Source organism: Natator depressus, chromosome 4 (genome assembly GCF_965152275.1).
Source record: "Natator depressus isolate rNatDep1 chromosome 4, rNatDep2.hap1, whole genome shotgun sequence".
Classification (NCBI taxonomy): domain Eukaryota; kingdom Metazoa; phylum Chordata; order Testudines; family Cheloniidae; genus Natator; species Natator depressus.
Genome location: NC_134237.1, coordinates 109,191,907 through 109,216,470, shown reverse-complemented (window position 1 = coordinate 109,216,470; position 24,564 = coordinate 109,191,907). Strand labels below are relative to the sequence as shown.

At 41.8% G+C, this 24,564-nt stretch overlaps 1 pseudogene; it reads left to right on the top strand.

Moving 5' to 3' along the window:
• Positions 1 to 12,350: 12,350 nt before the first annotated feature.
• The window catches only part of LOC141986970 (uncharacterized), a 73,454-nt pseudogene continuing 61,240 nt past the window's right edge, over positions 12,351 to 24,564 (top strand).

The window sequence follows — 24,564 nt, the reverse complement described above, 5'->3', positions numbered from 1 at the left end:
TCAACGTGTGTGACAGATTCATTAATTGAATGTGAAGGGTTTAAACTATCTTAAAATCATGATGCTGGAAATTCTTATGGCAGGAATAATTTGCACACTGAGGGTCACATGCCCTCACACGAGGCTTTGAGGTGGCGAGCCGAGCAAGGAGATGAGGTATGGCAGTGGCAAGCAGTTGGAAGGGCAGTGGAAAGCAGCCCCAGTAGAAGGGCCATCCATGGTGGACAAACATTCCTCAAATTGTGGGTAGCATTAGCTGGGGAAGCAACAGGAAGTGACCAAAGAAGATGCTGATTCAGTACATCCTTTCTGCAGCTTTTGCCAACAGGACTCATATAGCCATAAAATAAAGCAGTCCCTCCTCCTCAACACTCACACACAGCACAAAATCCAGAGGGATGACAACAGCAACAACCCTGTCTCCCTGCCCTTGGGGTGATTCCTCTTGTGGTGCAAGAGACCACACTGGCATAGGGAGGTGTGATTTACATCTCCTTGGGCCATCTTCAATTAAACTTATCCTTCAGTTGAATCACTTTATACAAACTGTTTTTCAGATTGAGTCTGTGTAGCAGAAAGTCAATTGAATTGTATTTCAGGCAATGGTCAGTAACTCCAGGACTGGTGCTAGTACATTTTTTTTCAGTAGGAATAAAAGTATTTCTAATCACTGCAAGCTAGCTGTAGTCATTCTAGTTTGGAAAGGGCAATAACTAATAGCAGGAATAGCCAGAGGAAGTGATAGATGATATAGGTATGAAAACTTTAAATAGCTTCCACTTATGATTATAAAATTATTATTTTAAAATTACATATATGTCACCAAAGAAAGGTGGATCTGTTCAACAGAATTAAAAACTATACAAAAGTAATTAAAATTGCCTCCACGTTAACAATCATGCTGCCTCTGCGGAGATCAGAATCTTCATACATGTGGAAACCAGGTATTGAAAGTTCACTGTCTGCATTGCTGCTGTTGTCAAACCAGACAGGGTGGGAATCTGCAGCTGTGTTTAAGAAAGCAGACCTCTGAGATAATCAGTTCCGTTAGGTAAACTTCTCACATTTAACCAGCTTATTCTGAGCCTTTTGTTGCAAAATACTGAGGAATGAAGGTCGTGTCCAAGACAATCAGAGTTGAAGATGGCTGATGCAGTAGATTTATTGAATGGAAACTGTCTGATAAAAATGAAAGTTCAAACAATGGATCAGAGAAGTGAGTCATGGAGCAGTTCCAACATCATCAGATTTTCTTCAGATCTGTGCAAAAATCTGAAAACCCAGATGTACTTATAAACCAGACAGATACAAAATAGAAAACCAGGAATTCCATAAATCACAGCGAAGAGCATCTTATTTATTTCTCACCAAAGGGGTCATAAAGAATATCAGGATGAGCAAGAATGTCACCAGGAATTGAAAGTAGCAAAAGCAAAAAGAACCTTTACTAATATAGAAAAAACCTCATGTCTTATCAAATTCATGTGCAAATAATAAATGATTAACCTGGCTTCAGTCATCAGGGATCTGATTTTGAAAAAGTTAGCTAGGTAATTTCAGACATATCACTAGTCACCAGTGAATACAAATAGATTTAGGTGTGCAATTATGGTTATTGTACATGCAAATTAGGTGCTTAATCACATATAATTTTTTAATTTTTATTTGTTGCTGTCAATGGAATCCCTAACTGAGTCACTAGGGGTGCAAAGGGTACATTAGAGTTGAACTGTGGGCAGTGGAAGGTTCAAGTCCCACCCCCCCTTTTACAATGAACAAGATGGAAAAAAAGCTGACAGCTGTGTCTTGCTAAGGGGAATTGGAGGGGTGGGAGAAGAGAGAGATGGAAAAATCATTCCCCATTTGCATTCCAGGAACCAACAGAGTCTAACTGATGATAAGGAGAAAAGTGTTCAGCCCCAATATAGCTGCCTCCTCAGATATCCAGATTGGCCCCTGCCAAGATGTGTTGGTATAAGATGCTCTTATCCACCTCTGGCAGGAGGTGTAAGTGATGAATGAGGATGTGGTAGCAAATTCAGACTTCTTGAATAAGGCAGAATTGAGAATGGAGTTGTACTCCATCCTGAAGTCCTACACGCTACTGATGCTCAAGGTCTATCATGGTCCCTATATTCAAAATGGCAAAGGATGTCTCAGAGCCCATGTAAGTGAGGCAAGTTGCACAAATGAGCCATCAGTTCACACAGATATAGCAAATAAATGCCAACAAATGGTCCTGCTAAGATACCTCTTAGTGAGTAAAGCATCTGAGCCTCAGGCAAGTTTCTCAAACATCCTGCAAACAGATGAATGCCTTTGCATCAAACAATCTAATTCTAAGGCTTTCAAGCCAGGAGAGGATGGGATGGCTCTTTCAGTCTCTGGAATAAGAATAGAAGAATCAGTTTAGACAATTCTACAGTCCTTCATTCCTATATAAAAGCCAGACATTCCTCCTGGTATGTCAAGAACCAATGTCAGTCTAAGCCTTCGGGTGGGTAAACAAAATTTATCTGTAGCTATGAAATGCGTCTGGGCCTCAAAAGACAGGAGGAAAATTCAGATTCTTCATGGACAACTGAGCCCAGAAAACCCAGGATTTCAGGAGAATTCAAATGATCTGGAGTTTCCACATAGATTTTAAAGACAACATCCTTCACCCCCAGCTCTTCCCTTTATGTTAAATCCAATGATATTCTCAAACACAGACAAAAGTCTTATGCAAGAGAAAGTGATCTCTCTTGTGACAAAGAAGGCAATGGTAAAAATTTCCCCAGGCCAAGCAACGCTTGCAAGCAATTTGTTCCTGATGTCCAAAAGAACAGAGGAAGGAGCATAAATCTGTGATAAATCTGAGAGAACTGAATGCTTGGGTACTATATGAATACACACATTGCAAGATGAAGGGATCCATCTCCTAAGAGACACCTCAATGCGGGATGATTGGATAGTGAGATTAGACCTGAAGGATGTCTCACTATCCTGCTGGTGAAAGAATGTCAAAGGGTCCTCCAAGTTTTGCTGGGAAGGAGAACTTTGGCAGTCCTCCAACCTACCATTTGGCCTCTTGTCAGCTCCATGGTAGCAGCCTTCTGTGAGACAGGGCTCAGGATAACAGTCTGTTTAGACAACATGCTGATTGTGGCACAGAACAGAGAACTGTTAGCGGTGCAAGCGGATTTGGTGAAAACAATCCTAGAGAGCCCAGAGTTCATGAAAAATGACCAAAAATCAAATCTGGCCCTTGTCCAGCAAAATCCCAGGGATTTACGGTGATGAGGTCTCTGTTCAAGGAATTTTCAAACCGTCTCCAGAATTAATCATACAAACTCTTCAGACAGTAAAAGGGCTGTGAGGACAGCAGTCATCCCTCTCCGTGAGTCACTTTGGATCACAGAATCATTGAAGATAGAATTGGGAAAGATATCTTAGGTCATCTCCTCGTAAATGGGGAATTGCTCTCTTTGGTACCTTTTCTGTGTTTTTATCTGAAATAACTTCCCAAGCAATGGGGCTTTCCTTGAGAGCCTGTTTCATTATCTAATACCTTGACTGTCAGGAAACTTTTGCCTGTGACATTCTGCATTTCTTAATTTAATCTCAGGTTTCAGAGTAGCAGCCGTGTTAGTCTGTATCCGTAAAAAGAAAAGGAGTACTTGTGGCACTTTAGAGACTAACAAATTTGTTAGTCTCTAAAGTGCCACAAGTACTCCTTTAATTTAATCTCATTACTCCTGGTTATATCCATGTGTTACACCCGTAATAGCATGTTTCATTCCACCCCAGGTATCTCCACCTTTCAAATATTTGTAGACTTTTGTTACCCTACCAACTGCCATTATGGGCTCTTATTCAAGAGATACATTTACAGTACTTAGGATTCTTTTGGAAGGGGGGAGAAGGCAGATTTTCAGATCTGTATGCACTAACTAAAGACTGAACCTCATTGGAATTGTTGGGGTTTATTTTCTGCAAAAGCTTTAGGTTTTTTTTTTTAACTATTTCAATGAAAATATTCAGAACAAAACTTTTGGAAATGAATTGATTTTTTTTCATTTAATTTCAAAATATTTCATTTCAGACTTTCACATCTTTTTCTCCTTTCACTATTTTACTTATCCCTCCTTACTTATTATTTCCCCCACTGGAAAGGATATTTTTTTTAAAAATCAATAAACAAACAGTGTAACAGGGTGGTCTTCCTCTTTAAGGGCCAGTGTGCCTGGGGCCAGCCAGCCCTGTCTGACTATCAGACCCAGCTGGGAGGGGTCAGATGATCCCTATAAAGCTCAGTTTGGAGGAGCTCTTGGAGGGAGAGGGGCTCCTGTAGAAGGTCCTGAGGCAGGAAGATTTAGGAAAGGGTGTGTTGTCCTTTCAGTACTGAGGGAGGCAAGAGAAAAAACCCTAGGGGCTGTAGCCCTTGGTGAGCAAAGGAATTGCTTTGTTTTGATGGTTTAAGTTTTATCTTTAAAGAATAAAGGTACAGTCTGAGGGAAGGGCCTTCTGAGAGATGGGCTTTTTCCTAGGCTGGTGAGAGAGTATACAAGGGTTTCCAGTAGAATAAACTTAAGGAGTGTGATAAAGGGTTTTCAAATATGTAAGGGGAAAAGTGGGTTTTTCTCCCTGTTAATTTGTTCCTTTGCTCTGCTTTACCAGTGGGGGGAGAAAAAATGGGGGGGGGGTGTAAAAACACTTGAGAGAAAGTGGTAATTTTCCCAATTAAAAAATGTGTAAGTTCATTTCAAAAATTGTTGAGAAATGAAAAGTCAACAAACAAACAAACCCCTTCTGGGTAAGTTTAGTTTTCAATTGCCCCCCCCTTTTTTTTAAAATGAAAAACCTGCTGGAAAAAAAATGTTGACCAGCCCTTCTACAGACTGTAGTATTTGGTCCAGAAGAATTAGTAAAATACCTGTACAACTAAATCTAGACTATTTAAACATATTGAATAGGTGAATTACTAAGTATTACAGCACTCCCTTTTTAAAGCATTATTAATTATGTTCCATAGGGAAACATATTGACAAAAACTTTGGACTTTAGAGGGATTTTTAATTAATGCAATATTTTGATGTAATATTAGTATGGTAATGTGACTAGTTTGTTGACCAACAATATACGCCCAGGGTGACTGAAAGAATTTGGCCTGCATCCTCAGGGTTATCACAACGCATGCAAGATACGTATTAGTGGACCACTAAATAGCCATACTAGTGCCCATCTGCAGGACATGCACTACCATAGACCACTTCTTTATGCAATTGTGAAGTGTTTCCTTGAATGAAATCTGGGAAATATCTGCGGCAGACAAATAGCTTTTAATCAAAATACAGAAGAGTAATTCAGATTTTCAGGAAGCTTCTAAATTTTTCTCACTAAAAGATCAATGGGCATGTGAATTTCTATGGCCTGTATTATACTGGAGGTCAGACTAGATGATCTAATGGTCCCTTCTGGCCTTAAAAATTAATGACTCTATATGGCCAAGCTTTAGATCACTTGATTCTGCTTGTTCATTTGGATTTCTTTAGGTCCTTCTAACTCCCCACTTGGCTCTCTATTCGTGAATAACTTCCTCTAGTTAACTTGCCGTTTCTCTTCAGATATGTCTACAGTGCTGCTGGGAGTGAGCCTCCCCAGCCCAGGTAGACAGACTTATGTGATAAGGCTCATGCTAGTACACTAAAAATAGATGTGTGGTCATTGCATTACCAATAGTGCTCGGCCGAGCCCCCCTAGCTTGGACCCATCCTACTTCTTGGTTACAAGCTTGGGTGTTCAGCTCGTGCCTCCAACCAGTGTTGCAATGTCCAAACTGCTATTTTTAGTGCACTAACATGAGTTCCCCACTAGCACAAGTCTAGGAAGTCCTAGGCTTCTGGCCTAGGAAGCTTTCTTCCCAGCTGCAGTGTAGACATACTCTTAGTGAGCCATGTGCAGCTGGGACCTTGTGGTCTCAGATGTGCCCCTGGATCTCTGTGTCAGAAGCTGTATCAGACTTCCTGAAAAAAGATAGGCAACTGGATAGAAGTTGAAGGGAGCCAGATCCAAAGCTAGCGTCATAGCTCTGTGGTTTCCCCAAATGTTACGCTCATTAAAAATAAAAAGGAGAAAGAAAAGTGAAGGAGAGATACAAAGGACTCATACACAATCCACATCTTCAGTATGCACATTCTAGTGTTTTCCAAAAGCACAAAAGATTTCAATCTATTCTAATTTATTCCAAATAAACCAAAAGTAACAATATCTGAATGTCTGAAAAATGAAAAGCAGGTATTAAAAACAATACCATTTTGTAAATCCTGTTACATCGAAGTAAATTCTTAAAACACTATTTTTAGGACAGCAGAAATTCAGTGACTTTTTAGTTTAAATGCACTTCAGATGCGGTTACAGTAATTTCACAATTTAACCTTTGGCCACATGGAACTTAACAGAAGTTGATATTTGTAATAATAGACAGTTCTTTCTTCACTGAAAAGGATATAAAATAGGTACATTAACTGAAAGCAAGCATTCTTTACCAGTGCATCACCTAGTATAAATAATTCTATTTATATACTATGTACTTATATGCCACCTTTACTGTACGTCTGTGCACCTCACAACCTTACATCTTCACAACTCCCTTGTGAGGTAGGGAAATACTATTGTTCCCATTTTACAAGTGGGGAAGTGAGTCACAAAGAGGCTAAATAAACTTGCCCAGGGTCACATAGGAAGTCTGTGGTGGAGAAGGAATTTGAACCAAGTCTTAGGCCACTGCCGTAACCACTAGATCGTCCTTCCCCTCTGAGTTTGATTTGAACTGACTGCTAATCTTTGGGATTATCTCATACCAGCACTGATCCAGCAAAGCATTTAAGCACGTATAATATATAAACACATGAGTAGTGAAGTCAGTTTGACTGCTTTTGTGCTCAAAGTTATACATGCACTATGTGATTCGCTAGATCAGGGCCAGAGAGCTGCACCACTATAGGGGAGTTCTGAGAGACATTCTTGCAGAGCTCCCTGGCATTCAAAGCAAGCATGTCCATACTCTTTGTACTCCACAAATCACCATCAGCAGAAACCCTCTGGAAAACATGTACCATTTTCCATAGCTTGGCAGCCACCTCTCCCAAACAGCCAGCATTGCCACAGAAATTGAATACAGGATCTGCTGTGTCAGCACATCTTTTGGAAGACTACTCAAATGAGTCTTCAGTGATAGGGATCTGTAAACAGGCACCAAAATCTTGGTTTACAAGGCATTTGTCATCCCCACCCTTCTCTATGGGTGTGAGACCTGGGTAACCTACAGTCAACATCTCAAGCAGCTGGAGTGATTCCAACAGCACTGCCTCAGGAGGATTCTCAGGATCAACTGGGAAGACAGATACACTAACATCAGCGTTCTCTCTGCGGCCAATATCAGCAGTGTAGAAGCGCAGGTCATGAAACACCAACTCCGCTGGGCTGGCCACTGTGTATGTATGCCTGACACTCGCCTCCCAAAGCAAGTACTCTTCTCTCAGGTAAGTCAGGAAAGAAGGGCTATCGGAGGACAGTGGAAGTGCTTCAAAGACATACTGAAAGGACATCTTAAAAAGGGAGGCATCAACCCAGCAAACTGGGAGGACTTGGCATGGAACAAAACACAGTGGCTACACCATACACCAAGCCACAGCTCACTTTGAGGAGAACAGATGTGCTCATGATAGAGAAGCGACAAAGGAGGAAAGAAAGGGCACAGTCCAGCCAACAACTATGTCTCCTCCAAGATTACACCTGTCACTTCTTTGGGAAAATCTGCAGGGCATGAATTGGGCTCCTCAGCCACTTTAAAACCCACCAATGAACCCCCTTGGCAGACACCACCCTCTCATTGAGAGATAGCCGAAGACAAGATTCCATTCCAGCCTGGCAGGATGGGTGTCTATAGCGTCAAAGCCCCATTTCCTTCCCACATTTGGTTTACTGTGTGCCCTAAACAGATAGCAGAGTATGGAGAGACCCATCATTGCATGCTCTTGATCTCTGCTACTGCATTTGTGCCTGGATTTTATGCAAGCAGTGCAAGTGGGAAGGAAAGTTCCTAGTGGCTCCCACCTACCCACTGTGCACCTCCATAAGGACCAGTCACAATCTAGCATTCAAAAACCAGTAGGAGAACACTTCAATCTCTCTGGTCACTCAATAAGAGACCTGAAAGTGGCAATTCTTCAACAAAAAAAACTTCAAAAACAGACTCCAATGTGAAGCTGCAGAACTGGAATTAATTTGAAAACTGGATACCATCAGATTAGGTTTGAATAGAGACTGGAAGTGGTTGGGTCATTACAAAATCTAAACTTAATTTCCCCAATACTAATCTCTCCCTACTGTTACTCACACCTTCTTGTCAACTGTCTGTAATGGGCCACTCTCTTAGCACTTCAGAAGTTATTTTCCTTCCCTTGGTAATCTGCTGTTAATTGATTTATCTCATTAGACTGACCTCACACTTGATAAAGCAATCCCCATCCTTTCATGTATTTATACCTGCTCCTGTATTTTCACTCCATGCACCTTATGAAGTGGGTTCTAACCCACGAAAGCTTATGCCCAAATAAATTGGTTAGTCTGTAAGGTGCCACAAGGATTCCTCATTATTTTTGCTGATACAGACTAACATGGCTACCACTCTGAAATCTAGCCCTTAGTCGTTCCATTGTTTCAACTGGGACAAAAAATGCAAAAAAAGTTATTTTTCATGCAAACAGAAGAAGCATGGCACTAGGACAAAGCAATCATAATCCTAAAAAGTGATTATGCAAAACTGAAATCTATTACCTGACAGATCTGCATCCTCCGTGTGTGTCAGTCATAGCTGCTGCCATCAGTAACAAAATGAAAGTGTTTACTGCTGTTTATTCCTGATAGCACTGCACAGCCACCAGTTCATACAATATTAGCAGAATTAACTAAATCCCAACAGAAGAATACCTAAAACTGGGGATGTCAAAGCTAGAAAGAATCCCTCTTGATTTTCAAAGCCCAGGATGTGTTTGCAGGCTGGCAGTTACAAAAAAACCTTCCTTTTTCTTGTAAACCGAGCAACACAAAATCTGGAAGTAATTGAGAGATAGTAAAGAGGAAACCCCATGATGCCATTTTTACCGAGTGACCTTTCAAAGATTAACTGATCTTTAAAAGCCTACCCCTTTGAACAAAACACTTTTTTCTGTGCCCAGGCAATTCCATGTGCTATGGGAGATATTTTTTGCAGTAACTAACAGGTTAAAAAATAAAGAGCTGCAAGACAGATTTCTGTGCATATTGATTACGTGGTCATCACTATTTATTAATTGTATTGTGGTAGCACCTAAGAGTCCCAGTCATGGACCAGGCCCCTATTGTGCTAGGTGTTGTACAAACACAGAACAAAAAAGATGGTCTGTGCCCTAAAGAGGTCACAGCCTAAGTAATTAGGTTTGAATTTGCATTTCTTCTGTAATCACAGAGGATTATGTCAGCTTTTGTTCAGTGTGTAACATTCTCTTTATTGATTTTTTTGTATACTTAAAGCCAGCATAACAGAAGTCAAAATAAGAAATATGATGATAATACTACCCAGAAATATGACAATGTGCTTAAGGAGTTTCTGCCACTAAGCTTAAAATCTATTGAACAACATCGGAAAGACAGGACATTCAATGAAATCCAATAATTAAGGAGTAATTAATCTGCCTTTAAAAAACCCCCCACAACAAATAACAAAACTCCATGGAGTAATTATCTGATTATAGTTCCTGTCACACATTCCATTCTCTACCTTGATCCACAGTGTCAGAATACAAACATTTCCCAACAGTTCCTGACTCGATACATTCTCCAAGGAGCATGGTCTAATCAGAGTTAGTGAAGGTATAGGTACATCCCACAAAAACAGTCCTCAGTTTTCTGGGACCAATAAGTGATACTCAAAGCCCAAGACATGTGTGTCTCTTTCTAAATATCCCTCTCCCTGAAATATGACATGGTACTTATCTGTGATGGCTTCTTATGGAAATGGTTATTAGCAGAGCCTTGATAACACTTCTTCAGTTTGACATTATTCCTTTTCTATTTTAGGAAACTATGGTCCAGAAATCTTTATGTACAATCCTAGAGAAAGAGAGAGAGAGAGAGAGAGAGACGGCTCTGCGGTTGGAATTTTCAGAAAAGCTGAGCATTGGCCTAACTCCTTCAGTGGAAGTCAATGGGAGTTTTACCACTGATTTCAGTGAGAGAGAGTTAGACTAACACAGAATGTTCTGAAAATCACATTCTATGTCTTTTTGTGAAAAGCGTCATATAATTCTGGAATGATCTCACAGAAGTACCATCTATTGTATGTTGTTTCTTCTGGGGTTTTATTTAGCAGAAGCTGGTTGTTGTCATTTATGAAGTACAGACATCCAGAATTACACATAATGATTTCTGCCACTCAATTTTCTTACATAGGAAGGGAATAATGGCTTCATGCTAAAGAAAGGGTAGCCTGGCTTGTGATGATAACAATTGCCATGAGCAATCATCACAAATGCTATCAGGCAACAGCTCCATAGTCTAATATTTTCCTCATTATGCTGTCTACTGAACCATTTTGGGCAGGATTTTTCAGAATGACTAAGTGACTTAGAAGCACAAGTGCAACTGAAAAACCAATGGGACTTGTGCTCCTAATTCACTTAGGTGCTTTCAAAAATCTCACCTTTTGGTTTTTTAAAATTTTTGCCGGTATTGTACAATAGTCCTTTACTGTGACTTTCTCTTATGTAGATCCAACATCTGGACGTTACAGTCTATAGGAATTACTAGTTCCTGTGAGAATTAAATTGGACCATTTAATTACTGATTTATTCAATGAGGTCAGAAAACATTGAAAAGCTCAAGTCTGCATTAGGGGCTAGAGCTAGAAAGCAGTAGCAGTGGGTAAGATTTGGATACTTTGGTGTTTCTGAGATGTTTCAGAGCAGGCTGTTCAAACATTTTAGTATTGCAAGAGTTAAGAAGAAATATTTTTTTTTCCAGAATAATTGAATAATTTAATGAAAGAATGGAGGGTTCAGAATCCAAAGTTAACCTCCATAACACCATACTTAAAAGAAAAAAAAACTAATCCAGATCGTTTAGCAGGCTGCAGGGGGAAAAACAGAAATATAAGGTAGTGTTCTTTCATATACCAAATACTGAGTCCATGTACCATCCTGTGATGGGGTGTCCACCCCATACAAGGTTTGAAAGAGTTAAGGTAGTCAGGTAGCCCAATTAACTCCCTTGGCTGCACCAGGAGGAGGAGTCGAGAGTTGATTAAATGAGGCCCAGCTAGGGCCTGTGTAAAGCTAAGGACCTGAGAGCAGAAGGGGACTGCTGGAAGGCAGGCTGCAGTCACTCCTGGGAGGAGGGAGGTGTGTTCAGGACTATAGAAGGTAGTCTATGCTTACTTCCTGAGAGGAGGGAGTTGGGAGGCTGGCAAACCCAGAGAGAGCAGAAGTCAGGAAGGTGGGAGAAGGCTCCATGGAAAAGCAGCAAGGAAAAGCAGTTCAGGCCTTGACTGTGATTAGAAGGCCCTTGAGCTGGAACCTGGAGAAGAGGGAGGGCCCGGGTTCCCCTACCAGCCACTGGGGATCTGGCACTAATCAGGCAGAGGACAGTGGATTGCCCGATTTGTTCTGGAAAGACTTTGTAACATACCCGAGAAAGGGGATTCACATAGTGACCTGGCTGGAGGGGCAAGTCACAAAGAGGAGGCTGCAGTCCCTAGAGCAAGAGGCATCATCAGAAGACACTGCCAGGGCTCACTGCCAGAGGAGGGCACAATACCTAGTCAGAGCTAATTCCCAGGATGGTCAGGAGGAGGCTCCACAAGCAATGTGTCCCCTGTGATACACCCCATAGCAATGTCATGACATTAGTAGTAGTAGCAGGCATCCTTCAGTCTCAAGAGACCATGGGTATGTGCCCCTGAGGTAAAGAATGTACTCAGTTGGTTTTATGGCTGAAGAGACCCATTCAAGAGAGACAATCTTTGCCACATCTGTCACATTTAAAGGTGATGTTTTCAATCCTTTGGGCTCTGCCTTTTGCGAGCTCTTTTCTCCTCAGCTAATCTGGATTGCTTCCTCTCATAACTCCGGAGACCTTTGTTAAGCTCTTGTTTCCAAAGGCTGTGGTCTTGAATGTGATCTTCCCATTTGTCCACATCCATGTCCATTTCTTTGAGGTCTCGCTTACACACTTCCTTGAAACAGAATTTTGGGCATCCTTTGGGTCTTTTTCGAGATGCCAATTCATTGTAGAGGATGTCCTTTGGTATTCCCATCATTCTTTCGGCACAAATGCCCAAGCCAGCGGAGACGTCTCTGTTTGAGGAGCATTTGCAAACTGGGCATGCTGGGCCATTTGAGCACCTCAGTGTTGGTGACTCTGTCCCTCCAGGAGATTCCAAAGATTTGACAAAGGCAACATATATGAAAGCTGTTGAGCCCCTTTTCCTGATGAGAGTACAAGGTCCATGTCTCACTCGCATACAAAAGTGTGCTGATAACACATGCATGATACACACAGATCTTTGTGTGTTCTGTCATGACATTAGAAAAAGAGAAAAAAAAAACACAGCAGTTCTTTCAGGTGACCAAAGGCAGGACCAGTTGAAAACTAGCTAATGAAAGATGATCAAAAGAAAAAATTAGCAGAACACTGTTACTATACTTCCAGCTTTATAGTTGACCTAATGACATCCCCATCCAACTAAGACAACTAAGGATAAGATTCTACTCTGCTCACAGGAGATGTGGAGTAGGCAGGACGCTTACATCAGACAGTGGTAACTCCACCACCATTTGAGAGGGTGTTGCATACCTCCTGCGCCACAATGCATAAGGGACAGTCTCTTGCCCTGTCTTCAATCCAGCCTCCCCTACCCTCTTACTGACAGCTGAGCCCATGCAGGGACTGCATTCCCCAAAGAGATTCTGGACATCTCCTGTGGGAGGGAACTTTTGTCTTTTCCCAGTTGCAGAGTCATATAGCAGCAATCCAGAGTCTGGCCTTAATTGTAGCTAAAATGAGGAGTGGTGGCTTGGAATCCACAAGGAAAATGATCTTCCTGAACTTACAAAGAAGTATTTCTCTATCTATTTTTCACAGTGTAGACATGACAAACAAACCATTACACCTGTATAGTTAAGATATCTGTTAAGACTAATTTCTGTTCCCCAAAAAGAGGAATTCTGGTAGATAGGGTGCAGCTGTGGCTCCACTGGACATCCTGTTCTGGCCTGGGTTCTGTTTCTACCTCTACTACTGTCTCACTGTATAACCTTCAGCAAGACACTTTTCTATGTCCCAGTTACACATACTTGTAGAAGTGGGTTAATAATGCTTATCCAGTTTCGAAAAGTTTTTGAGAAAATCTATGGATAAAAATCGCTGATAGCTTTAAAATATTGTGATTGGTGGCATAAACAAAATTGATATTTTCCTTTTTCTAGCTCTTTGAAGACAAAGTTCCACAAATAGCAACAGAAATTTTTCATGGCATGAATGTGGTCATGTGAATTCTGACATATATTCTGCCTTTACTTTTCATAAAATCTGCATTGACAGATATTAGTTTAGGGCAAGATTTGTATCCCTGGACTTCATTTTAGCCAGGACAAATATGATAAATTAAAACCTTTACTTTGGTCCTTGCATGATTTGTTACTACACATTTTTATGCTCAATTCCAATACAGAACTAGGTTCCCAAATGCTTAAATGATGAGCACCTTAGAAAGCCAAACAATTAATAATAATACTACATCATCATCATCTTGGTATCTTCACTCTAGCAGAGAAAGGTATAACAGTGGCTGGAAGTCGAAGCTAGACAAATTCAGACTGGAAACAAGGTGTACATTTTAAACCATGAGGGGCATTAATGATTACAACTATTTACCAAGGGTCGTGATGGATTCTCCATCACCGATAATTTTAAAGTCAAGCTTGGATGTTTGTCTAAAAGATGTGCTGTGGGAATTATTTTGGGGAAGTTCTATATCCTGTGTTAGACAGAAAATCAGACTAGAAGACCACAATGGTCCCTTCTGGCCTTAAAATCTACAAATCTAAGAATCATCATAAATAATACAATGCAGGGTAATTACATTCCCTCATCTGAAATAACCATCTCACTAACTAGGAACAGCAAGATTAGAATATTCATGACAGCATCCTGGGAATAATTATAAATAAATAGTGCATTATCAAAACTAGAGCAACTACCACTGAAACGATGCACAGGCTTCTCAGTCCAATAATGTGTGTTAGGACTGAGAGTTGAGGTACCACAGTTTCAACTGGACACCAATGATTATTCAGATAATTCTATTTAAGGCTTTGTCCTATCAAATAAAAATGGCATTCGGTGCATAAATATTTGTTTAACAAATAAGCATAAAAATTAGAAAGGGGAGTCTTGTGATTAAGGCACAGGTCTGGAACTCAGGAGATCTGGGTTCCATTTTCGGCTCTGCCTCAGGCTTCCTGAGTTATCTAGGACAACTCATTTAATTTGTACATATCTCAGCTGCCCGTCTGTAAAATGGGGATGATAATAATTCCTTTCTCCCACTATTTGTCTGTCTTTTCTGTTCAGATTATAAATTCTTGAGACCAGGGTCTTCCTCTTATTATGTGTTTGTACAGCAGCTAGCACAATGGGGGCCCTGATTGTGGTTGGGGTCCATAGGCACTACTGGAATAAAAATAACAAATTACAGTGCTAATTCTGATCGATTTTACCCTGATGTAATTCCATTGACTTTAGTAGATTTGCATCTGATGGTGTAATACTGGTGTAAGTGAAACCAGAATAATGTCCTGTGTCCCAAACTGGGACTTCCTGAATACTTTCAGAAGGAGCAGTCACTCACCAGAGCAGCTGGCAGAACTGTTGCTCATCATGTATGCTGCCAGCTGCCTCAGTTGAGTAACTGCTGTTTCTTCTGCTATAGAGCAGAAAAAACTCTATTCCTGTCCCATGATCATTGTGCACCTGTTTAGGGAGTCAGAATTCAGGTATAAGTCAGTCCTCCCCACTCTTCTTCCAGCCTCCCATCTGAAAGTGCAAGATGGGAGAGCCTCCACATTATGTGTGAGTAAGCATTCCAGATGGAGATCTCTATAACATGAGCTAACTGCTCTGTTCCAGCTAGGGTAAGGAAAGCCTTACCGTGCCCCTTTTGCTATGCCATAAGATGTGGTGTGGTAGGGGCCTAAAAGTAAGCATGAACAGCAAGATACAGTATAGAATATTTGCTCTACCGTTGCTTTCCTAATCAGTATTCCATTACATCATGGAATGGGATTCCATACCAGCAAAGGGTGTTTATGGTTTTTCCCCATTTTGAATGCAATACCCTCAAAAGAAAGACATTCTGAAGAAATTGTGGAGTTTGGAAAGTGTTCAGCATGCTAACAATTTCCTTCAAATAATAAGCCTATAATGTTTTCTGTAGCATTTCTTCCATCTGATGAAACAAAACAAAAAGAAAAGAAAAGACCAAGAATGACCTCAACCAGATCAACCAACTCAGCTCTGATGTGAAAATCTTTAGGGTTTAGTTAAATGTGTTAAGAGTAGAGTTACTGTGGGAACACAATCATTCCAACTAAAGACATTTAATCATTCTTTGAGGTTTTGAATAATATTTTTGCAAATACATTTCAAACCCATGATTATTGAGTATAAAGTTCATCTTGTAAATTGGAGCAATTTGTTTCAGAGTTTGAAAATGTCCTTTGGGGGAGGATCCAAAACAGCAAATAAGTGTAGCCATCCCTCTCTCCTGACTTGGAAAACACCCCCATTGATTTCTGTGTAAAGTAACTTGCCTCCTGCCACATATTAAGTTAGTGGCACAGCCAAGATTACAACTCAGGAATTTTTCCCCCTATAATCCTGGTCCTTCTCATCTCCCAGCATGTTGCCACTCAGAATGAGATAGACAACCACCTCTGACAAAACCGCTAATTTTCCACAAGACATAGGCCTCAGTTCAGCAAATGCCTTTAGTATGTGCTTTACTTTAAGAATGTTGGTAGCCTCATTGAACTCAAGCATTTACTGAAGTCCTTTGCTGAACTGAGGCCTTAAATAGGAAATTCTAAATAATGCAGAGGCAGGGCCAGCCCACAACATTTTGGCACCTGAGGCGGGGAGCTCAAATGACACCCCCCTGCCCCCTTGCTTGGGCCAAAACTTTGAAAGGTCTCAATTCTGCCTTCTTCCTGTTCTACTCTTCTCATGGTACTGCTCTGCTACCTACCCCAATAAAGGAAAACTAACAACTTTAAATGCCTTGTTTAAAAATTTTAAGTAAAACTTAACTTTCAAATGCCTGAACAGCAAATGTAACTTTTCTTGTCTGCATAGTAAACACTGGCATTTTTATCTGTTTGAATAATCAAAGTGGTGCTTTCCATGCCTTCTTGGTTGCAAAGATTTGAACTGCTTCCTGAAGGTCCACAGTCTGGGCCAGCTCATGCTCTATTGAGATGGTTGCAAGGCCGACCGGCCTCTCCTGTGTCATTGTGGAGCGTAGATGTGTTTTTATTAACTTCAGCTTGGAGAAGCTGCATTCTCCACTGGCAACTGTTACAGAAAGTGTTAGAAGTATGCGCAGAGCAACAAAAGCATTTGGAAAGAGGGTGGTGATCTTATTTGTGCACATATATTCCAGAACAGCCTTTGGAGTTGATCCTGCTGAAATGTATCTTGAAAGGGCTTTCAATTCATCACCTAAATCACTCGCATCAATATCGCGCACATCATCATGTGTCAACACTGTCTCTAGTGCCCTGCATTGCTGGTGTAGGTCTTCTTCAGGTGTAGTGAGGAGTGTTGGAATATCATACAACATACCAAATATACTGCTGGGTTCCTTGAGCTGCATGAAATGTTCAACTGACTGTATTGCACAATCTAGCACCTGGTTAAATAATTCAACTTTGAATTGTTGGTTGGGGTCTCTTATGGGATTATCCCATGCCACGTAATCAAAATGTCTTCTTCTTCTGTGACTCTGGTATTCTTGAATGGGTGGGAAAATAGCTTCAGTGGGAAGTTCCTCTGCCCACTTCTGTGCACTCTTCAGAATGTTTTGAAATCCCTCATCTGACCAGTAAAACTATAGGTATGACTTTGCTTTGTCTAGTTGTTCCATTGCTCCAGATATATTAAAGTCAACACCTTGAAGTCTCTTGCTTACAACATTTATTTCAAACAGTATGTCATGCCACAACACTAAGCCACACAGAAATTTGAAGTTATCTATGTTTCTGGTGATTCCATTTCCCTCTGCCACTGTTCTCCCATGAACAGTTCCTCTCATAGCATTATCCTCCATAATGGCAACTATGGCATCATCTATCTTCCCAATTTGGTGTTTGATAGGCTTTATCACCTCCACTCGACTTTCCCATCGTGTGACACTCAGTGGTTTCAGTATCAGAGAGCATGTTCCCAGATGTTGCTTCAAAATTTGCCATCGATGCGTTGATGCAGAGAAAAATACAGAAGCTGATGTTGCATCACTGACTACCGAGTTCAATGAATGAGAATTGCATGGGACAAAAAAAGCTCACGGGTTTAACTCTCGGATCTGTGTCTGCACTCCTCTGTTCTTTCCTCTCTTGTTGGCACCATTATTGTAGCCCTGACCTCTCATGTCAGCTATCACAATTCCCGTATCTTTCAGCTTTTTAAGAAGCCCTTTTGTCATACCAGCTCCTGTAGTATCATCAATGTCAATACATTCTAGAAAATGCTCTGGCAGTCACCATTGCAGGGACATTTCCACTAGGTTCTGTTGTTGTTACAAAACGCACCATTAAAGTCATTTGTTCCATATGCCTGATGTCAGGTGTGCAGTGCAGAATAACAGAGTAATATCTTGCTGACTTCAGATCTGCCACAATCTTCTGTTTGACTTTTGTTGCCAGTTACTGTATGACCTCATTTTGAATTGTTTTTCCAAGGTAGTGGTGCATGTACATTTCTTGGGTGGTGACTCTTCTTCGATGCTCCTGGAGTACAGCATCAAACTCAGCCATCAGCTCCACAATTTTAAGGAAGTTTCCATTGTTTGGCACATACAGCTGATCTGAAGTGCCACGCAGTGGGGGGTTTTGGGTAGCAAGCATTCTCACAATGGCAATGAGCCTTTTCAGAACATTTTGCCGGTAAAGAGACTCTGATGCAATCTTCTCTTGATGCTGATCATCTATGGTGGCCTTTAACCTTAGTCTCATCTCAAGCTCTTTCCCCCTATGGAATGCTCTCTGATGATTTGCTGCCTTCTCATGGCATGCCAGATTTCTAGCCAGATTTTTCCAGTCCTTTGTTCCTGTAGAACCCAATGTCGCTGTAACATTAGACTGGAAGAGTTTGCAACAAAAACAGTATGCAGCATTCTGGGTTTTTGAGTACATAAGCCATGGCCTCTCCACTTTGTCACCATTGGGGATTTCACACCAGTAATGTGTTGGATGGAAACTTCTATTTTCATTGTCTTTGGGGAACATGAAGTTTTTCACTTGCTGTGGCCCATGCAGTACAAGGAAGTCCCTCAGGCTGCTGTGCAAGTGGGTCCACAGTCCTGGATCATTTAGACTTAAGGAAATAAACGCAGCAGCAGCTGTTTCTTGCGCCTCCACCACACTGTTCTCTGATCTACACTTTTCTTCAGGAATGTGCATGGTTATATCCATTTGAGATGGAGATATGGATGCTGCAGTAGCTGCCAGGTCACCTGCACTCTGACTAACTGGAAGATCAGGCATCTCCTCACCACTCCTATCCTCACTGGGGCCGGAAGGCTCACCGTGAACATTTGTGTCTATGTATCTCAGCAGAGCTCCTTCCTGCTTAGATAGAAAAGCTTCCTTTGTTTGCTTTCTTTTTCTGAATGCTGTCCCAGAGGGGCGTTTTCTTCTTTCACTCATGACTGCTGTTCTGTGCCAGCTACAGTGGGTCTCAACACTTAATTGAAGGGGACAAATAAGCAGGCTGATAGCAGGGCCTGAGTGAGGGAAGATACCAGTGTCTTAAGGGCCTAACTGGCTCCTACTACTTCAGTTGACTGTCTGTTCTCCTCAAGTGGGTTCAGGGAAGCAGCAGGAAACAGGAAGCTCCCTGAGAACTGGTGTTAATCAGTCCAGGCTCCTGGGGGTTCTAGAGAGGTACATAAGAGGCTCCTCCTCCTGTCTCTCCCTGCAGCTCCTGCTGCTTTCTGTTATTCCCTCTCACCTTTTCTCCTGCCTGCCAGTTATGTCTTTTGTGCCCTCCTTCCTCCAGCACAGCACTCCACCATCTCTGTGCATCTAGAGCAGAGAGGATACATATGCACCAGCAGCAGACACAATTTTCTACACTCTGGGTCCTAGTGGTGCCCCCGCACACACACACACAGTCTGGCACCTGAGGCAGCTGCCTCAGTTCACCTCATGGTAAGGCCAGCCCTGTGCAGAGGGGAATTCAAGCCAAACATTCCAGACCATTAAAAAATATGAACCATTTACAAATTTGCAATCTATCTGTATTTTTTAGGATTTTTCTTTGGCTCCCTGCACTATAGTATCCGAAAGACCCATTACAATGGCCACATTTTCTGCTTGAAGAGTGTCTGCAAACCCCATTGCACAGGCATTATCTTACTAACATTGTTCATTCCGTTCATTGGTCTCCAGACTGTCACTCGACTTAAAAGGGTGTTTTCAGTTTAAATATAATCCTTATCACGAACGTGCTGCTGCTAATGTTACATGAAACTACTAAGGGACGATGCAGTAGGAAAATGAATCAAATGAGTTGAATTAGTGTTAAGACACCTAGACATGAATCATCACTAATGTAGGGCTCAATTAATGCTCCTAGAGCCGAAGCTGCACAAGTAGGAGGCAGAAGATGCAAAGCTTGAGTGGCAGTTACTGGAAGCATCATGCCTGGAGCAGGCATAATGCCTCCAGGCGAGCTGTGCTCAGTGGTGGCCCTTTCTTCACTCTTTCGAAAGCCCAGTGCTCCAGTTGCATGCAGTTTAGTAGGGAAGGGCACTGTGGCAATGCCCCCACCTCACCAGACAAACCTTTGGCATGTTCAGCATTGCTGGCAGTGCTAGTGGTGCCCTTGTGCCCAGAGAGGGCAGTTAACTGTCTGCTGGGCAGCGGAGAATTCTCATCTCTTCCCTGCCAATGCATCTCTTCTGGGAAGTCATAACTTGACTAACAGCATGTTTCTTCCCCCTGAAGATAAACTGTTGACAACGCTGACTCCTTTCCAGCATTTTTTGGTCAACGTTACTGACATTCTTCATTTTAGGAATGCATCTGGCATATAAATGGATACTGAGGAGTCATCACCCTAATTAAGAGTCTGTAACTCTGCTTAATTAGCAATGCAATACAGCTTGGGTATTCCTCAGCATCAGTTTTGTTTTTGTTTTGTTTTCATAGCAATAACATGCCCAATAAAAAGAGTTAATTAATATTCTATAACAAAACCCTGAAATCAAAGGATCCTATATGGACATGGTTTTAATCAGCAGTCACCACTATTTTGCATTTGGAAGCCAGCCTAGATCCAGCTGCCTTGTGTTTTCTTGGCCCCAGTCTCACATGGCTCTGACCAGCTTCTATTCAGTTCTAGAGTTTAGCTCCCCAGATCCAATGAAAACTCCATGGCCCAGGCACACCCCACTGTACATCTCCTTGGCTCTTTCATAGACTTTCAAATACTCTAAACCACAAAACACAGTGGAGTTTTGTTTTTTATTCTCAGGTGAGCTCTCCTATAGGCATTAATAGAGAAACCTTTCACTTTTGCAAAAAGAAAAGGAGGACTTGTGGCACCTTAGAGACTAACCAATTTATTTGAGCATAAGCTTTCGTGAGCTACTGCTTACTTCATCGGATGCATTCAGTAGCCACAAGTACTCCTTTTCTTTTTGCTAATACAGACTAACACAGCTGCTACTCTGTAACCTTTCACTTTTGGTTTTTCTTCTCTGAGGGCACAGTCTGGTGTTGTGTGATGATGACAATATTAGCATGTCATGTGAGTACTATCTACTGTGAGAGAGGCACGCAGAAAAAATGGAAAGAAGAGCTCTATGATCTCTGAATTTATCTCTCACATGCCCCTGCTTATATTGGTATACACTGAGCTACTTCATTTAGGCAAAATGAAGACAAGAGGTTTTTTTAGGTTTACCAGAATAATCTATCTGCACCTAATTACTGCCTGAAGGGGCATTTCATGCAAGTTTACTACATGCACTGTGATCAGGCTGAGATTTTCTGCTGAAAGATTAATCCCTTAGCTCTGCGTGAATGCTCATTAAAAGCAAACATTAGGTGAGGCTTTCAAAACAGCATCATGCCAAAATCCCTCTGTGACAGAATGCACCCTGTTGTCCTAATCTTTGTACAAAGCATGCCTTGTGAGGTATCACTTGAAAACGCATACCTTGATGGTCAGTATTGTCATGGTGAAATATACTTAGGAACATTATATGTGAAGTTATAAGATTCCCCTGTATGAGGCAATTAACACATGTTCCAAGCCCCACAGCTCTGCCCAGGCAGAAGCTGGCAAACAAAGGCTGTGTGTTTGCCTTCATTTGGATTTAAGCGGTAAACAGAGTCATCAAGCAGAAAGGGGAAAGGGAGGAAAGAAAAGGAAACCTGCACGTAAGCGTACACAGGTGGAAAAAACCGAACAGGGAATATCCTTCCACACAGAACATCCTTCCACACAGACTCTTTGTCTCCTGATTCTCATCTGAAAATGTGTTTTCAAGATTGGGACTGAAACCATAAAAAGGAGGGGGCAAACCCCCAAGAAACCCCTCCTCTCTCTCCCTGCCCATCTCACTCTTTGCACCTGAGAAGACAAAAAGAAGCTGCTGTTGGTTATGGGGTAAGAATCCTGACCTGAAGAGTTTGGTCAATAATGTAGTTGGAAGCATGTGGTGAAAAACTGTGCTTTAAATCTAATGTAGATTGTTAAATTAGGCACTAGAATTCATTTTATCTTTATTTTTCCTGTAACCATTTCTGAATCTTATGCCTCATTGCTTGTACTCACTTAAAATCTGTCTTTTTGTAGTTAATAAACTTGTTTGATTGTTTTATCTAATCCAGTTTGTTTAAACTGAAGTGTCTGGGTAACTCCATTTGAGGTGGTAAACTCATGTATATTATTCCCTTAAGGCAGGGGCATGCACAAGGGGGGGGCAACCTGGGACATTGGGCCCCCCCAAATCTCCATGTGTTCCTTGAGCCCGGAGAGGGAGGAAGCACCAGGGTGTCTGGCCGCCGGGTGAGCTCCTCCTCTTTCCGCCCCTACAGCTGCAGCCTGCTGCTTCTCCTTCCCTGCAATTGGAGTCCCATGTGTTGCCTCTGCCTCCAGCCCCTGACTCTGTAAAGCAGACAGCAGCGCTGAAACTCCAGCAGCAGGGAAGGAGAAGCAGCAGGCTGCAGCTGTAGGGGTCGGGGGAGGACCCTGCTGCCAGCTGCCCTGCTGCTTCCTCCCTGCCCAGGCTGCAGGGACACAGAGAGTGCCGGTGCCAGAAGAGCTGCTGCCTCCTCACTGCTGGGTGTCCCCGCCAGAGGTGTCCCAAGAAATGGGGAGGGGGTCACACAAACCTTTCATTTGTGTGTGTTTAACATGCCCCTCCAAAAGTTTTCAAATTTAAATTCCTGTGCACGCCCCTGCTTAAAGGAGTAACAAACTTAATATATTTGGCCTGTCTAGAAGAGGGCTGGGCAGAACACGACCTACATTTCTGGGGGGAAATCTGGGACTGGGACTGTGTGGGCCCTCCTGCAGTATAACCAGGGCTGGTAAAAGCCAGAAGGTAGCCCACTGTAGGCTGGCAGGTTGCTGTCACACACAGACACTCAGTGTGTGACTTGCATACTGGAAGGCTGTTTGTGAGTGGCCCAAGTGGGAACTACCGCAGCAAGGTATTGTAAGACACACAAGGCTGCAGTGCAGGGGTGACACAGCACCTCACTGGTCTAGATTGCACTTTGCTATGTCACACCATGAACCTGGCCTATAACACTTGGATAGCTGAAAATAACCCTAGGAATGATAAAGAATCAGATACATATTGAATTATTCCTAAAAACTATAAATTCACATGTTGTAAATAAAAACCATAATACATATAATTGGTAACTTAAAAAATATTGGCCAAAATTTTCAAATGTGGGAGCCTCAAATTAATATTCTAAATCCTTATTTAGGCACCTACCCAAAGGCAGCACATTTTTCAGATGTACTGAGCACCCAAAACTCCAGTTGACCCTTTTATCTCCTCACAGATTATTTCTGTACAGAGTTGGATTTTTACGAATTGGATGTTTGAATTTGTGCAACAACAGGTCATGTAAATGTTAGAGCTGGTAGGAAGGTAGCAAAAAGTATTACTACTTTCATGACATTTAGTTTCTGTTGTTCAACAAAATTTCATTTTCATCACTTTTTTCTGACCAGTTCCCAGGGTCTGAGAGTTCAGGCTGCAGCCCAAACCCGACGGCCTATGCCTCAATTAAACAGCCCCTTTGCCTGAGTCAGCTGGCATGGGCCAGTCATAGGTTTTTTATTACAGTCTAAACATACACAAACACAGGTTTCAGAGCAGCAGCCGTATTAGTCTGTATCCGCAAAAAGAAAAGGAGTACTTGTGGCACCTTAGAGACTAACAAATTTATTTGAGCATAAGCTTTCGTGAGCTACATCAGATGCATTCAGTGGAAAATACAGTGGGGAGGTTTTATATACACAGAGAACATGAAACAATGGGTGTTACCATACACACTGTAACAAGAGTGATCAGGTAAGGTGAGCGATTATGGAGCCTGGCCACCTCACTCAGGGCTGTGGATTCCACTAGGTGTTTGGGCATCTAAAGTTAGGTGTTGTAACACGGAGTCTAACACTGGGCTAGATCCTCCTTCGTGGATCTAGCCCATACTCCCCAGAGGAGATAGAGATCTGCTTTCAAGGAGAATTTTGTCAAATGAAAATAATTAGCATGAATGTTCGTACAAAACAGGTGAAAAGGTTGTGAGTACCATCAAAGCTAATTTATGTTTTGTATTTGAACCTATGTATATGAAATACTTTTTACAGTATTCACTGAGCTCTAACTACACTGGCTTTCTATTTACTTCCGGCTATAACTAAGGGGTTTGATATTTATCTTTAGAGTCCCACAGAGTTTGGGTCTTCTCTGCAGTGCAATGACAGTTAAGATTAATTGATCTATTGGCACATAAGAATATGAAGCATTGTCTATAAGTTAGCAGGTTCAATAATTGTAGTTTTTGTTATGCAGTGGAAATGACTTCCTGTGTGCAGCTGCTAACATGCAGCTCTTAAGAATGGTCACAGTTCCATGGACAATTGCACAATTGCTATGTACAATCTAGCCATATTAGATTTGTGGAAGCTAGTGCCCAGCTAGCTATCTCTCCAACTCTGTCACTGAGAGTGCTGGAA